Genomic DNA, 14,815 nt, shown 5'->3' on the forward strand with positions numbered 1-14,815 from the left:
ACACATTTTTGGTCTAAGTGAAAATGTAACATGCTTACACTTTTGTTCATTTACCTTTATACGCCAGTTGGCTAGCCATTCTTCGACAAACCTTAAAGTGCTCGGCTAATATTCTTGATGCTATTATGTGGCATTTGTTACGGGCTCCACTATAGCTGTGTCGTCCGCAAAAGTAGAAGTTAATACATTGTTAGCTGTTGGAAGATCTGCTGTATATATTATGTAAAGTGTTGGGCCTAGAACACTGCCTTGGGGTACACCAGCCCTTATCTGTCTTTCATCAGATATGAAATTTCCCACTTTTACCATAAATTTTCTATTTTTTAAATACGATTCCAATGTTTTATATAATTCTGAAGGTAGAATATTTTTAATCTTGTATAAAAGGCCCTCATGCCATACCTTATCAAACGCCTGAGCCACGTCTAGAAATATAGCTGAACAGTACTCTCTGTGCTCAAATGCTTTTCTTATTTCGTTAGTAATTCTATTTACTTGCTCAATCGTGCCATGTTTTTCACGAAAGCCAAATTGGTGCGTTGGTATAATATTATTTTCGTGGAGGAAAGGAGTCATCTTTGATAGTAACAATTTTTCAAATATCTTAGAAAGACAGGGTAGAAGACTGATTGGTCTGTATGAAGACGGCTGTGTTAAGTCTTTCCCAGGTTTGTCTATCAAGATGATCTGCGACTTTTTCCATGAATTTGGATAGTGACCGAGATTAAGAATTGCATTGAAGAGCAAAGAGAGCACCTTTACGGCAATATTGGGTAACTCAATTAGCATTTTTGGGGTAATATTATCATGTCCTGGTGATTTTTTGGGGTTAAGTTCTTTTATTATTCTAGTAACTTCAGAAGTAGAAGTCCTAATAGACACATGCGAATCGTTTGCGGCATTGGGCAAGGTTGGCAACTCAAAGTTGTTCTTTGGGCAATTGGGTTGAAATACCTTTTCTAGGTGATTTGCAAAGCAATTTGCCTTATCCTCATCACTACGTGCCCAATTACCATTCAACTGTCTTAGAGGCATGTTGGAATCTACTGGTGGCTTGAAAGACTTTTGTGCTCTCCAAAGAGAGTTTTGCTTGCGAGAATTTGGACACAGTTTCTTTATATAATTTTCAGTGTTGTGTTCCTCTTCGCGTTTAAGCGCTTTTTTTAACTTTCTTACAGCAGATTTCAGTTGAAGCAGAGTTGAAGGGGATCGATTTAGCTGCCATTCCCGCCTAGCTCGCCTTTTCTCATTTACAAGTTTCTCTATTTCACTATTGGTGATCTTTCTAAAACCTACCGGTTTGTTGTTTCTTTTTGGTGTTGCCAATATAGCTGCATTAGTTATTACTTCATTAATTTCTCTTATATTTTCATCAATGTCTCTTCCTGTATTTATTTTGCAATCAATATTGATGTGGGTGCTGACATACTTTCTATATTTCAACCAGTTAGTTTTATGTGATGTTAGAGAAAACTTTCGGCTCAAATATCATGGGCTGTTCGTATAACTTTATTAGTACAGGAGAATGATCAGATGATAAGTCTGTACATGTTTCAGCTGTCATAAGCGATCTATCTATATTTTTGACGACAGCAAAATCTATTAAATCTGGTATTTTTCTTCTATCACTGGGCCAGTATGTCGGCTTACCAGGAGATATTATATCCAGCTTATTATGCTTATTCATAATAGTGTAGTACAAACTGCCGTCCTTTCGGATTAATTAGCCGTGAGCCCCAATACGTGTGCTTTGCATTGTAATCTCCACCTGCTATAAATCTGTGGCCTAGTGTTTCAAAAAAGTCTTTGAATTGGATGTCTGTAATTTTAAACCGAGGTGGGCAGTATATGGCCGTAAGATTTAAGTCCCCGCAGCGATTTTTTATAGTTATTGTTGTAGCTTGTAATTGCGCTGTGGCATAAGATTCTGATGTGTGGTGATTTAACCGTTTTCTAACCAACACTGCTGTTCCTCCATGTGCCTTTCCATCTGGATGGTTTGTAACATAGAGTCTAAATCCCGGTATAAAGAAATTGTTTTTGTTCGTAAGATGAGTTTCTGACAATAGCATTACATCGATACTATTTTCATCCAGAAATCTAATAAGTTCCAATTTATGTTGGTTAACACCGTTAGCATTCCATAAACAAATGTTCAATACACTCATTTTTTACTTAAAAAAGTTTGTAACATTTGGTTTTGAGATTTGATTATCTCTTGAATCATATTTTGCATTGAAGCCATAAATTGTGTCATACATTGGGTAAGGTTTAAAATCATAGTTTCAACGCTTCCATTTGGTTGGTTTTGGGGCAATTGCATTTGTGTAGTATTGCCTTTCACAACGTTTGCATAACTCCCTTGTGTTAGCGATGTCTTTAAGAATTTACTGGTTTTGAAATATGGACGGGGATTTTAATATTTTCATTAGATGGAATATTCGTCATTTGATTACGACGTGCTTGGATACCCTGTGCCAATTTCGATTTTAAATCTTTGTAAACAGGGCAACCCCTGTAGTTAGCAGTATGATTTCCTCCACAATTGCTGCATCTTTTATTTAAATCCTCTTTTTTAAGAGTACATTTTGAAGTGGGATGTAGATCACCACATACTACACAGACACTTCGTAGAGTGCAATATGCTTTCGTGTGTCCATATTCTTGGCAGTTTGTACATTGTACTGGACCATTTCTCTTGTGTGGTTCCTCAACGGTGATTCTGCGATGGAGAAGATATTTTAAATTGTAAATCGGGTGTATTTCATTTTTCTTTAATTTGTTAGAATCTGGCATAAATTCTATTTTGAACATTGGTTGTGGGACTTTGTTCCTGTTAAAAATATTTACTACTGATTTAATGCTAAAACCACCTTCTTCTAGTGCTTCTTTAACGTCGTTAGAGTCTACCGAAGACTCTATACCTTTTATTACAACAACTAGGCCTTTTGAGCTCTTCAGTTGGTAAGAGTAGTAATTCTTGTTATTATCTGATAGGAATTTTACAGTATCCATGAAACTTTTTTCAGTGTATGTTTGAATTTTTGTTTCATCTATGTTACCTTTTTTCAAGGGCACAATGTGAAAATTGTTTGTGCCTATTATATTGCTCATTTTGGAAACAAGCGCATTTGAGCTACACTCACGCAAATAGATTGGAGGGGGTTTGGCATTCACGACCGTGGTGGTACCCTTTGCTTCGTCGTTAGGCTCCTTGCTTAATAAGGCAAATCTGTTGCCATTTAGAATTTCTGGCTTTTTACCATTTGGCGTGCCTGGTTGAAATTTTTTGGTATTGACGGCTGATTTAACTGGACTTAGTTTCCTTTTTACGTTAATATAGCGATCAATACCAGTCTGAACAGACGGTCCTTTTTTGCTTGGTACATTCTCACCTTGCTTTTTGTTTTCCTTCGCTGACCGGCTGCTTGCTGGTACCTGCGTACTGTTTGCTGTCAACGCATTTGTTGTTGCCCTTTTGCTGTTCTCTGCTGCTTCTGCTGGCTCCGCTTGCTTACATGCTCTTTCAGCTGATCGCTGCGATGATGAGTCATCGCCGTTAATTTTGTTTTTGCCAGGAGTTACTGTTGTTGGCTCGACAAAGCTAAAGTAGGCATTTAAAGAATGCCTACGGCCTTGCTGGTGAGGCTGAGTAGCACTCATTTTTTTATTTGATTATTTTTCTTTTTTTTGTTTTTACTTTTTGTTTCGTGCACAATTTGTTTATGTTTACTTATAACAATTTGTGTGCACTGTTTTCTATTTGTTTATTTTCTATTTATTCGATTTTTTGGTTTTTTAATTTTTTTTTTTTTGCTTGTTTGCGTTTTAATTCACGGAGCGAATTAAAATACGTCCGTACACCTTGAACACTTGAAACAAAACTGTAATAAGTAGCAATGTTTCCACCGGCCGACAAACCACAAGAAATGACAGCTACTGAATCTCTTTAGGTTACTCCTTTTCCCAAATGTGGCATTTGTGCTTGTTTACATACTCATTCAGCCAGAAATGGTCCTCATCTCTGAACAAAATTTGGCCTGAAAATTTCGGATCTTGCTTGGGAAGATTGAGCGGTTTCAGTTCTTGCACAAGACGTTTCTTGTATGCTTTCAATGTATGTGCGTATGCCTATCTATGCCACTCTTCTTGGCTTGGTGCCACTGTACACTCATTCCAGTACTTTGGTCTCTTGTAATTCTTATCTTTGGAATTTCTGGCTTTGCCTGCCTAGTCTCAATTTCAGTTTTGTCTGTGCTTTACCTCCGCCGTCCGTCAATGGTTTATCATGCAGCATTCAGAACTTCTTGCTTGCTCCCATAATTCTGTCTCTTCACGGCATTGCTACTTAGCTAATTTAGTAGTTCCTTCAATACACTTCATTGCGTCAGTTTGTTTTTGCGCACTCACACATCCATACCTAAATTTTCCACCGTCCTTACATTGTGCTACGGTCGAGGCCTCGTCTCTGAACCTGCTTGTTGTGGTGCGTAATTTTCGCGTTGACCAAGCAATTTCTGTTATTTTTCCACAGCCATTTGGTTTTCCTGCCGCCTGCTTAGGCACTTCTATGTATGTATATATATATCTACGCATTTTATATACTATATAGCTAGATGTATATAATGTAAATGGCATTTACGTTTTTAATCGTCAAGTGTAGGGGACAACCGTCTGAGTGCCCGTGAATGCCCCAGCTGCAGCTGTCACATACCGATGGGGAGGCAAAGTAATAGGCGCAGTCTCCCCCTTCGGAGCGCACACCAGTAGTAAGCAATGGAAATCTGTTTCTGCGATAATTCTTTTTGTTTTTGCGTAGCGAGTTTATGCCTTCATTATAATATATGCAAAATTTACTAGTCTTTTGTTTTAATAAACTGTAATTGTTCTTACAGAATTGCTATTGCTTCAATGTATCTTTGGCTGTATGATAATTTCAATTTGCAATTTGATAAAGAGTCGCTTAGAGTGGTGTTTACAAGATTTTAATGAAGAATGATGTCATAGTCTCCCAAAGAAGTGTTTAGCAGTAACTAAAAGATTCACACTATTTAGATTTATCAGAATCGCCAGGCTACCTAAAACAGTTCGCTGTTCTCTGGAGAAGCTGCAGCATCAGAATTAAAGTCTGAATGTCTGGCTTTTCTCTTGAGTACCAGTAGGTTAATTTTTTTCTTCTTAAAACGTTGAAAACATGCAATAATACTAGACAGGATAAGTTAAAGGCGATCCCTCGAAGGCAATTAAAGGGTGATCCACTTCGGGGTTCCCTACTTTTTTAAAAGAAAAACACAGAAACAAAATTTAATGGGGAATGCTTATTATCATTCAAAAGAACATTCTTTGGCATTTATTTTTGAAGAGGAGTCGGAGTCCGGGGAAGACGACGACATGGGTTTCGGTCTCTTCGACTAAACAACTCAACACGGTTTCTTTCAAACCGTTGAGACCAAGTGAGCATTTCGACTGGTAATTGACGTTTGACACAGGTGATGTCTTATACCAAAGTCTGAATAGAACCGGGATTGTCTACACAGACTTTAGACTGTACATCACAGAAAAAAGTCTAACGGAGTGATATTTGAATGATTTTGGTAGCCAATCGACCAGCCCTAAACGAGGAATTATCTGCTCGCAGAAGTGTTCTCTAAATAAATCCATTGATTAATACGATGTGTGGAAAGTGCCGCCGTCTTGTTGAAACCAAATATCGCCGAGGTCACAAACCTCAATTTCAGGCTTTAAATAGTCGGTTACATGGTGCACAGCAATCGCCATTGACAGTTACGTTCTCACCGGCATCATTTTTGAAGTAATAAGTAGCAATGTTTCCACCGGCCGACAAACCACAAGAAATGACAGCTACTGAATCTCTTTAGGTTACTCCTTTTCCCAAATGTGGCATTTGTGCTTGTTTACATACTCATTCAGCCAGAAATGGTCCTCATCTCTGAACAAAATTTGGCCTGAAAATTTCGGATCTTGCTTGGGAAGATTGAGCGGTTTCAGTTCTTGCACAAGACGTTTCTTGTATGCTTTCAATTTAATATCTCGACGTAAAATGGCTCAAGTTGTTCCATACCTCAGTCCAAGTTGCTGAAAACGGCTCCGAACCGACTCTCCACGGTCTTCGTGTACACTCTCAGCTACGGCTGTTATATATATTTTCTTCACTGCATGCGGTACGTGGTCTGTTGGATATTATCCAATAATGAAGGCTGGGTTTCAAGATGGGTGTTGATGTTGCCAATAGCACGCTCAGTAGGCTGATTATGTTGACCATAAGTTGAGCGAAATGCGCGAAACATATTCTTTACAAAATGTGAATTTTCGAAATTAAGTTGAACTATTTTCAAACATTGTACATTGAACATTGTGCATTGTAAATAGCAAAATATTTTATTACTACCAACCAAGAATTATACACAAAACAAGCGCAAAATTTATGTCTAAACATATGCTAATAACTTGCTGAATTTAACTTTCTGAACGTCAAATCTGTCAGTCGCTGAAAGCTACAGAGAAAACAAACAAAGAATTGAAGACATGATAATCCATAAAATATGGGATTATTTATCATCATTCAAGCATTGATTTTATTGATATTACACTGCTTGATAGTCAACTGTCTATAAACTTTAATGTCATTCTTTATTCAAACTTCAGTCATAACATATTATTATTTAATGTTTTCTCCTTTCCTGCGCAAGACATACAAACACCTAGATATGCATACGTATGAGTATATTCTTTGTTCCACCTTCAGCGTGTGCAGATTATTATTAAAAGACATACGGACATGAACACATACATACATACATATATACATAATTCAGTCGTTGGACAGTTCATTTAATATTCAGCATTCGATTTGTTGTGACTTAATGGTAATCGTAATCGATATAAGACGAGACGTTTTTTTCCACAAATATGTCAGTGTATCGGTGGCACAGGTGGAGTCGTATAAAACAGGGGATATGACAAGCACATGCTGTATGATAAATATTATGGTCGACGCAGAGAAATATGCATATTTAATAAAAAATTGATTTAGCATTAAATTGCTATCTGTCGAACGAGGCAGCTGAAGTTATTCGAAACTAGGGGATTTCATAGAACTTTGGCTTATCCGCATGGATTTAGTAAGTTTGTAGAAAATATCTTTAGTTGGAAATATTTGCATACATGCTTATACGGAATTATTCCGTAATTCTACATTCCATTCGACTAATTCGTATGATATTTTGAGACTTTAAGACTTTATACTTATATTTTGCTGTTATTTTTGTTTATTTACTTCGTTTTACTGTTAGATACTCTAGATATAACATATTATGTATTATAATACTCCTGATTTATTGGTTATACTGCTATTATGCGAACTTGAGAAGGAATCTTTTTCGAATTTGAACTTTGCTTTGCTAAGTACCTTTACGCAGTCACTATTAATTAAATTATGAAATTGGACATCATTTCGAAGTTTTACAAGATAAATCATATAGAATTTCAGTTACCTAAAAATTTGAAAACCTGCTTCATTTATTATGAAATTTTAATGTTCTTTAGAACCTAGATATTAAAGTTTAAGGTATTGTAATGCGGCCTTCCTATACACTCTTCTACTAAAAGCTAGAAGAACACTGATATCGCTTTTAGTGCCGCTTGACTGACGCAAATTACTAAATATTAAAGGTGCTGGAAGAGACTCCAATATTTATGAATATATTTCAGACTTAAGATTCGTCCAGTGATTGAAAGCTAAGTAGAATTTTATGAAAATTATTTAAAAGAATTACTTATGTTAACTTATATATTCAGCAAGCATTAACCATAGATCATCCATATAGAACTGTGGTTCTACTACTACTACTTTGAGTAGGCACCGCTTACTAATAAAGTGATTAAAGCCAAATCAACAATAGCGTGTCAATAGTCTTCTCGCGGTTTGGTGCCAATTGGAAATATCAAGCGAAATCACGTTGCTCTCCACCTAATTTATCCAATGGAGTGGAGGTCGTCTCCTTTCTCTATTATCACTAGAGGTTACTACATCAAACACCTTCAAGGCTGCAGTACTTTCGTCTATGTCATCATCGTTCCATCGTCTGCTGTATTCGCCGTTGCTAATTTTCAGTCGAACATACATCTTCCGCAAAATCTTTCCCTTGAAAACTCATATTGCCGTTTCATCCGATGTCCACATTATGTCCGCTTTTGCACTATAAAGAAGGACAGGAATAATTATATATCTGTTGACTGCAGAAACGAATCGATAGATTGGTGGACACTAAGGTAGTTTTATGAATTTTTCTATGCTGCAATCTAGTACTACAGACAACCGTATTTCGGGCCCCGGCGATCAGCTTCAACTCATTTTAGGATGTTTCATCATAGAGGCTGAATTTGGGAACTTTTGTGTCGCAGATACCTTCTTTGTCAACGTGACCAAGCACGATTTTGACATCGTGACGGAGGAACCTCTCATAGGTGGTCGCGTATCAGCAATATGTTGAAGAACTTCTCTTTGATACGGGTTGTGGCTAGACGCTCATCCACCGGAGTAAATTCCAGGACTCGGCAACGGGGTCTCTCTCCCACCATGAATCCCACACCAATTTTTTCACTCATTTCATTTTTTCAATGTTCTTTGGCTATCTAGAGGCTAGGCTAGGCTATAGATTCGACATACCGAACACCAAAGTGTATTCAACAAAGTGAACTAAGTATTTGACTTACGCTTATTTGACAATAAAATAGTAAACAATTCATGTATTTGTTTATATTAACCCGTGTGTTTTTTTTTTGATCTTGAACAATATGAAGCCACTTGCTTTACATACATATATATGATAAATTTAAACGTAATAGAAATAGAGACAACCAATTTATTTGTTCTCAACGTTATAATGAATTCATATTTATTTTACAAACACTTACATACGTGTATAAATGCAACATTATTCACAAATTTTATTGTAACTATATAGTTATATATACGTCGTAACCAGTACCCCGCCAAACTATTAGAAACTGTATACAGATGTTTATGCGACTCTTTAAATTATAATAGTTATTATAATTCTTTCATATAGTTCATTCATTTTCGCGCAAACAAGTTTGTCTTGAGACCTAATCAATAGTAAAAACGTAAAATTTCTATTTATCAAAATAAGAGGGTTTCTTACTTTTTTTTCTTGAAGATTGGGAAGTAAGTTTAATGAGGGTACTGCATCGGGGCTTAGTCGTCTTCTTTTAAGGGGAGATTCTTTTATTTCCTCCGCCTTAAAATGTAGCCCACATATTCTCGATGACAAACTGAGTTGTACGCCACGTACTTTTTCCCATTCCTTCCGTTGCGATTTGTCAGTTGGAGCACAACACATTGGTAAGTTGCTTCCATGAGTTGTTTTGCATAGGCAACAAGTATTCGGCATTTATTTCAGTTATTTAAAAAAATATTGTTTTTCGTTTTGAAATTTGCTTACTTTTGAATTTCTGAATTTGAATTTTTTGAATAAATGTAAGGGTTAAGTCAATGACAACATTCATGTCAAATAAGCGTAAAGAAAAATTAAATGTCATATACTTAGTTCACTTTGTTAAATACACTTTGACCGAACACGAAGATGTCTGAGAATATGACTGACTTTACATCGAAAATGTCAGTTAATTTGTGAAAAAATTTAATGAAACTGAGTGAACTTCTATTAATTAAATTACGTGGTCTGGTGCTAATAATTCAATAACTTACGAAGTCGGTTAAGAACTTATCCAATATCATTCCTATACCTGATAAAATGAATTTCGTTATTTTGGTTGGCTTCATCGGTCAGTAGTTCTGTAAGTAGTAAGTTCTGGTAAACTTAACCAAGACTCCTTCTTTCGGTTAAGTTAACCAAAACTGACAGATTAACTTTGTAATGTAAATGTAACCGAAATTAATTTAACCTGTTGCTTTAGCCACAATAAGGCATACTGCTGAAAATTGCCCAAAATTTTCAATTTCAGTGGAGCTTACCCTTACCTTACTCAAAAATTTATGTAAGAAGTTAATGCCTTCAGAAAAGTTGTATTAAAATCCAACTGTATGACAACTCATAAAGTCGATTCCTATCATCTAAAATAATGATTTACGTTCACAATTTCTATAGAATTCTTGTAGATCGCTAAACCGTGAACCATTGTATCTACTTATCACCATATGTCCCGTTAATATATGTACGTATTTATGATGTGTTCTATTATAATAATTTATTTATGCATAGAAATAGTTTATATGTCTTGATGGGTATGCCTTTCATATTCCATATGACAGTTTTATTATTCCATTCCATTCATTTACCATTGTCTTCCTTTCATTTTTAACTCCAGCGAAACGATCTCACGCCTTTAGATACATTTCTATCAATAGATCCAAAGAACAGTTTTCTTTTGCGTCAAACTGCGCTCTTCTTTGGTCTAATGCTCAATTCAATTACAATTTCTTTTTATTCACCAAAAAGAAAAAGAAAATTAGTCGTAAATTTACGATCTTCCCTAGACATTAAAATTCGTGCAAACACAAATACAAAAGCGATAAGAAATTATACAGTTTTATGTGATTTTATTTAACTGAGTTCGCTTTGATGGAGCTCATGTTTTGACTTGTTAATGTGTCTAACATGACAGTCGAACATGACGGCTGAGTAGCCGCCGTCGTCGTCTCCGTAGAGGCAGTTGGTGTTGCCTGCTTTAAGCAAAACCTGCGACTCTACACTCTAGCTCAGTCACAAAGCATAGGTATACAAGTGCCTCCACACATATGTATGTACATGCATACATACATATGTAAAGCAGTTCCATATGTCGAATTCTAAGGGTCCAGACAGGCACCCAGCACACGCATGGAATATTAAAACTGTGAACGCTTTGAAGTAAAAAGTGAAAGAGCACAGAACATAAAAATTTAATATAAATTTACAAATTTATACCGGCTTTTGGAAGCCATCGGTAGGCCGTTCAGACCGTTCAGTTGCCCGTTAAGCTGCCCGGCCATTTGCTCAGCTGAAGTTCACCTCATCTCTCTTTGACTTTGACATCCAAATTGAGTAGTATTACGTAGCAGCAGGATCAGCACACTGTCGTATCGCTGCCCTTCATCGCTGCCAACATACATTTCGACACAGTTTACGAATGCGTACACACGCACGGGAAGATTGTGAGCATGTATATGATATCTAAATCTGGGCGACTACTGTTTGGTGCCCATCGGCCGGCTGAGTATTGCACCTGACATTCCCTTGGACAACCGTTTGATTGGGGTTCTTTGTATACCTCCTGTGTGCCACAACCAGCATAAGGCTTGTACTTGTAGGTTGCCGCACACGTTGCTCTTTCTTTATTTGCGTATGTGCACATATTCGTTTAGGGCATATTCGTATACTGAAATCAAATTATATAAAAGCCATGAAAATAAATATTTAGTTGTCTTGCTTACATTTATTATTCTCCAATTAAGTATTTGTTTTTATTGTTTTCTTCGTTTAATTTTTATTTTATTCTTTCATATCAATTTTTTTGTTTTTTGTTTTCTTATCTTCCAGCTTGGAGTGCTGCCATGCTGCTGTTTCAACGATTGCTTCGCTTCATTGCTGCAGCTAATTTACATAATAATATCATTACGCTTCAATTGGATTGAAAGATGCTATCGCCAAGTGGTGGCGATCGATAATAAGGTAATTTAGATTTTAGAAAATATTTTTGTTCAAAAAATTGGAAAATTCAATTTGTATGTATATACATAAATATGTATTTATATGCTTGCAACGTGTTGCTTCAGAGTATAATAGATTAGTTCATCTAACGGTTGTTTTTATCACATAGAACAAATCGACATAGATGTAGTTTTATATATATATACATAATTGAAATTGTAATTAAATTGAGCAAGGTACTGAGACGTGTTGAATTCCGAATGACCGTCTGTCTGCCGCGAATAAATTCTTGCCGACAGGCCTAATTTTCGATCACTTTTTTCAGCGATGGGGACTATATGTCAGCAGTAACAAATCTTCCCTTCCAAGGCGTTGATCGTCTCGGGATATCTGGGTAGATAAGCGACTTCACATAATTCCACAAAAATTACCTAGAAGGGACATTGGTACTTGTTGGTCACACCACGGGCCCACAACATGATATAATGCTTTCACCTAAAGCTTCCTTGAATAAATCTATTCTTACACTGGGTGCATGCCATATATCGCAGTTTGAGGAATCAATGTTCGTCCACATCAACATTCTCCAATTCAAGAGAAAAAAAATTATTAATCATTAAATCGCTGCAAGATTATAGAAGGCAATGATTCCTTCTGTCAATAAAACACATTAAACAATGATTTTTTGACAATGTAAGAGCGTACGTGTGCCGTATTTAATGGTCTTTCAGTTTCAGTTCCTGCCCGAGTTGGAATTTGTAAATCCGCAAGTCAATATCCTTCCTCAAATTATTCCACAAACGACTCTGACGTAGCGCGCTATTGGTCCCTCGAACCGAACCTGAACCGAACCGAGTCTGTTCATTATGCAATAGCACGTCAAACTTGGTGTAAATCAAGTAACCGCTGTCAAAAAGAGCAACTCCGAAAAAAACTGTTTCATTGAAATCCACACGTCTAAGAAGACTCCCATTACATTTGTATATCCAGTTAAAAAATCTAAAGGAAAATCTTTGAAACACGAGAAAAATAATCTCGAGTTATTGGTCGTTTAAATTGACTTTTCATTTTGTGTTGCTTTTTCTGGGTGAAATGGCAGCTTTTGAATTTCTTCAGATTGCTCTTCACCCTAAATACATAATGCAATTATGTTTATGTATGTACCCGTTGAGCCCGAAGTTGGCCTCAAGGCTGAAAAAAATTTGGTCGGATCTTTTTAGAGCTATAGGTTATGTCGCTTGTTCAGGTCGAGCGGCTGGAATTCTTGTGTATGCTGAAACTGAAGCTCCACGGTCTTTTTGTACACTCTCAACTACTATTTTTTCACTGCGTGCTGGACGTTATCTATTTGGTCGAATGTTATCTAATCAAGAATGCTGCGCCTCAAGATGGGTGTTGCCAATAGTACGCTCAGTGAGCCGTTTTTGTTAGCAAAGCACGCTAATAGAACATGAATTTTCGTAATAAAGTTGAAAGATTTGTAAATTTTGTTCAGGCGTAAGTCTTTCCATAATGAAATGTCAAACAGTACAGAACAAAAATAGCATAATCTGTCGTAAAAAGGCTATTGAAAAGAGTACTTCTACTTGGATCACGCATTAGATCCCCTCAAAATAAGAGTTGTAAATATATTTTCGCATGATGCTTCACTTGGCCCACTTATTTTAAATAAGTTTTTGATACTAATTTTGTTTGAAATATCCCCACTTGAAATGACAAAAGCTTTTTCGAAGTTGGCCAAACACATCACGAGTAATTTTTTTGTGCTTTGTGGTTTACACTTTAAAAGTTTGCCTCAGAACGGACTAATTCGGAGAAAACTGACTTTGGTTGAAATGAAATGGCAGGTCATCACACATTCTACCATTTGAGCTGCGGTGGTCGACAAAATAGACATGTCTAAATGTAACCTATGCTACATATGCAAACGTATGTATGTATGCATATATGTGCATGTAAATGTGTATATAAATTTGTATGCACATGTGGACTAAAAGCTTCTACCCAACAAGTGTATTGGGCCCGTTACTGAGCCAGGTCTGGCCGGCATTTAGGCATAATAAAATTTTCTACTCAAAACCATTTCCGAGGCTTATTTGATATTCCCATTTAATAGTCGCACTTTAATTGTGTCTTTAACTTTGATGGTATCATTTAGAGCTTGAACATAAACCGAGTATACGGTGCATTGCTTACATTTGTACTTACACATATAAAGGGTGATTTTTTAAGAGCTTGATAACTTTTTTAAAAAAAAAAACGCATAAAATTTGCAAAATCTCATCGGTTCTTTATTTGAAACGTTAGATTGGTTCATGACATTTACTTTTTGAAGATAATTTCATTTAAATGTTGACCGCGGCTGCGTCTTAGGTGGTCCATTCGGAAAGTCCAATTTTGGGCAACTTTTTTCGAGCATTTCGGCCGGAATAGCCCGAATTTCTTCGGAAATGTTGTCTTCCAAAGCTGGAATAGTTGCTGGCTTATTTCTGTAGACTTTAGACTTGACGTAGCCCCACAAAAAATAGTCTAAAGGTGTTAAATCGCATGATCTTGGTGGCCAACTTACGGGTCCATTTCTTGAGATGAATTGTTGTCCGAAGTTTTCCCTCAAAATGGCCATAGAATCGCGAGCTGTGTGGCATGTAGCGCCATCTTGTTGAAACCACATGTCAACCAAGTTCAGTTCTTCCATTTTTGGCAACAAAAAGTTTGTTAGCATCGAACGATAGCGATCGCCATTCACCGTAACGTTGCGTCCAACAGCATCTTTGAAAAAATACGGTCCAATGATTCCACCAGCGTACAAACCACACCAAACAGTGCATTTTTCGGGATGCATGGGCAGTTCTTGAACGGCTTCTGGTTGCTCTTCACCCCAAATGCGGCAATTTTGCTTATTTACGTAGCCATTCAACCAGAAATGAGCCTCATCGCTGAACAAAACACGCGCGCGAAACACATTTCGAACCGAACACTGATTTTGGTAATAAAATTCAATGATTTGCAAGCGTTGCTCGTTAGTAAGTCTATTCATGATGAAATGTCAAAGCATACTGAGCATCTTTCTCTTTGACACCATGTCTGAAATCCCACGTGATCTGTCAAATACTAATGCATGA

The 14,815-nt window shown here is 36.7% G+C and overlaps 1 protein-coding gene across 2 annotated transcripts in view; it reads left to right on the forward strand.

The window, feature by feature from the left end:
• Positions 1-14,815, forward strand: part of LOC105233925 (irregular chiasm C-roughest protein) — a 322,958-nt gene that overhangs the window by 133,574 nt on the left and 174,569 nt on the right. For both annotated transcript variants that reach the window (XM_049456253.1, XM_049456252.1), the window contains exon 2: positions 11,583-11,714. The gene's annotated coding sequence lies outside the window, so the exon portion shown is untranslated. The remainder of the gene's footprint in view (positions 1-11,582; positions 11,715-14,815) is intronic.

The sequence above is a fragment of the Bactrocera dorsalis genome, chromosome 4 (assembly GCF_023373825.1).
Source record: "Bactrocera dorsalis isolate Fly_Bdor chromosome 4, ASM2337382v1, whole genome shotgun sequence".
Classification (NCBI taxonomy): domain Eukaryota; kingdom Metazoa; phylum Arthropoda; class Insecta; order Diptera; family Tephritidae; genus Bactrocera; species Bactrocera dorsalis.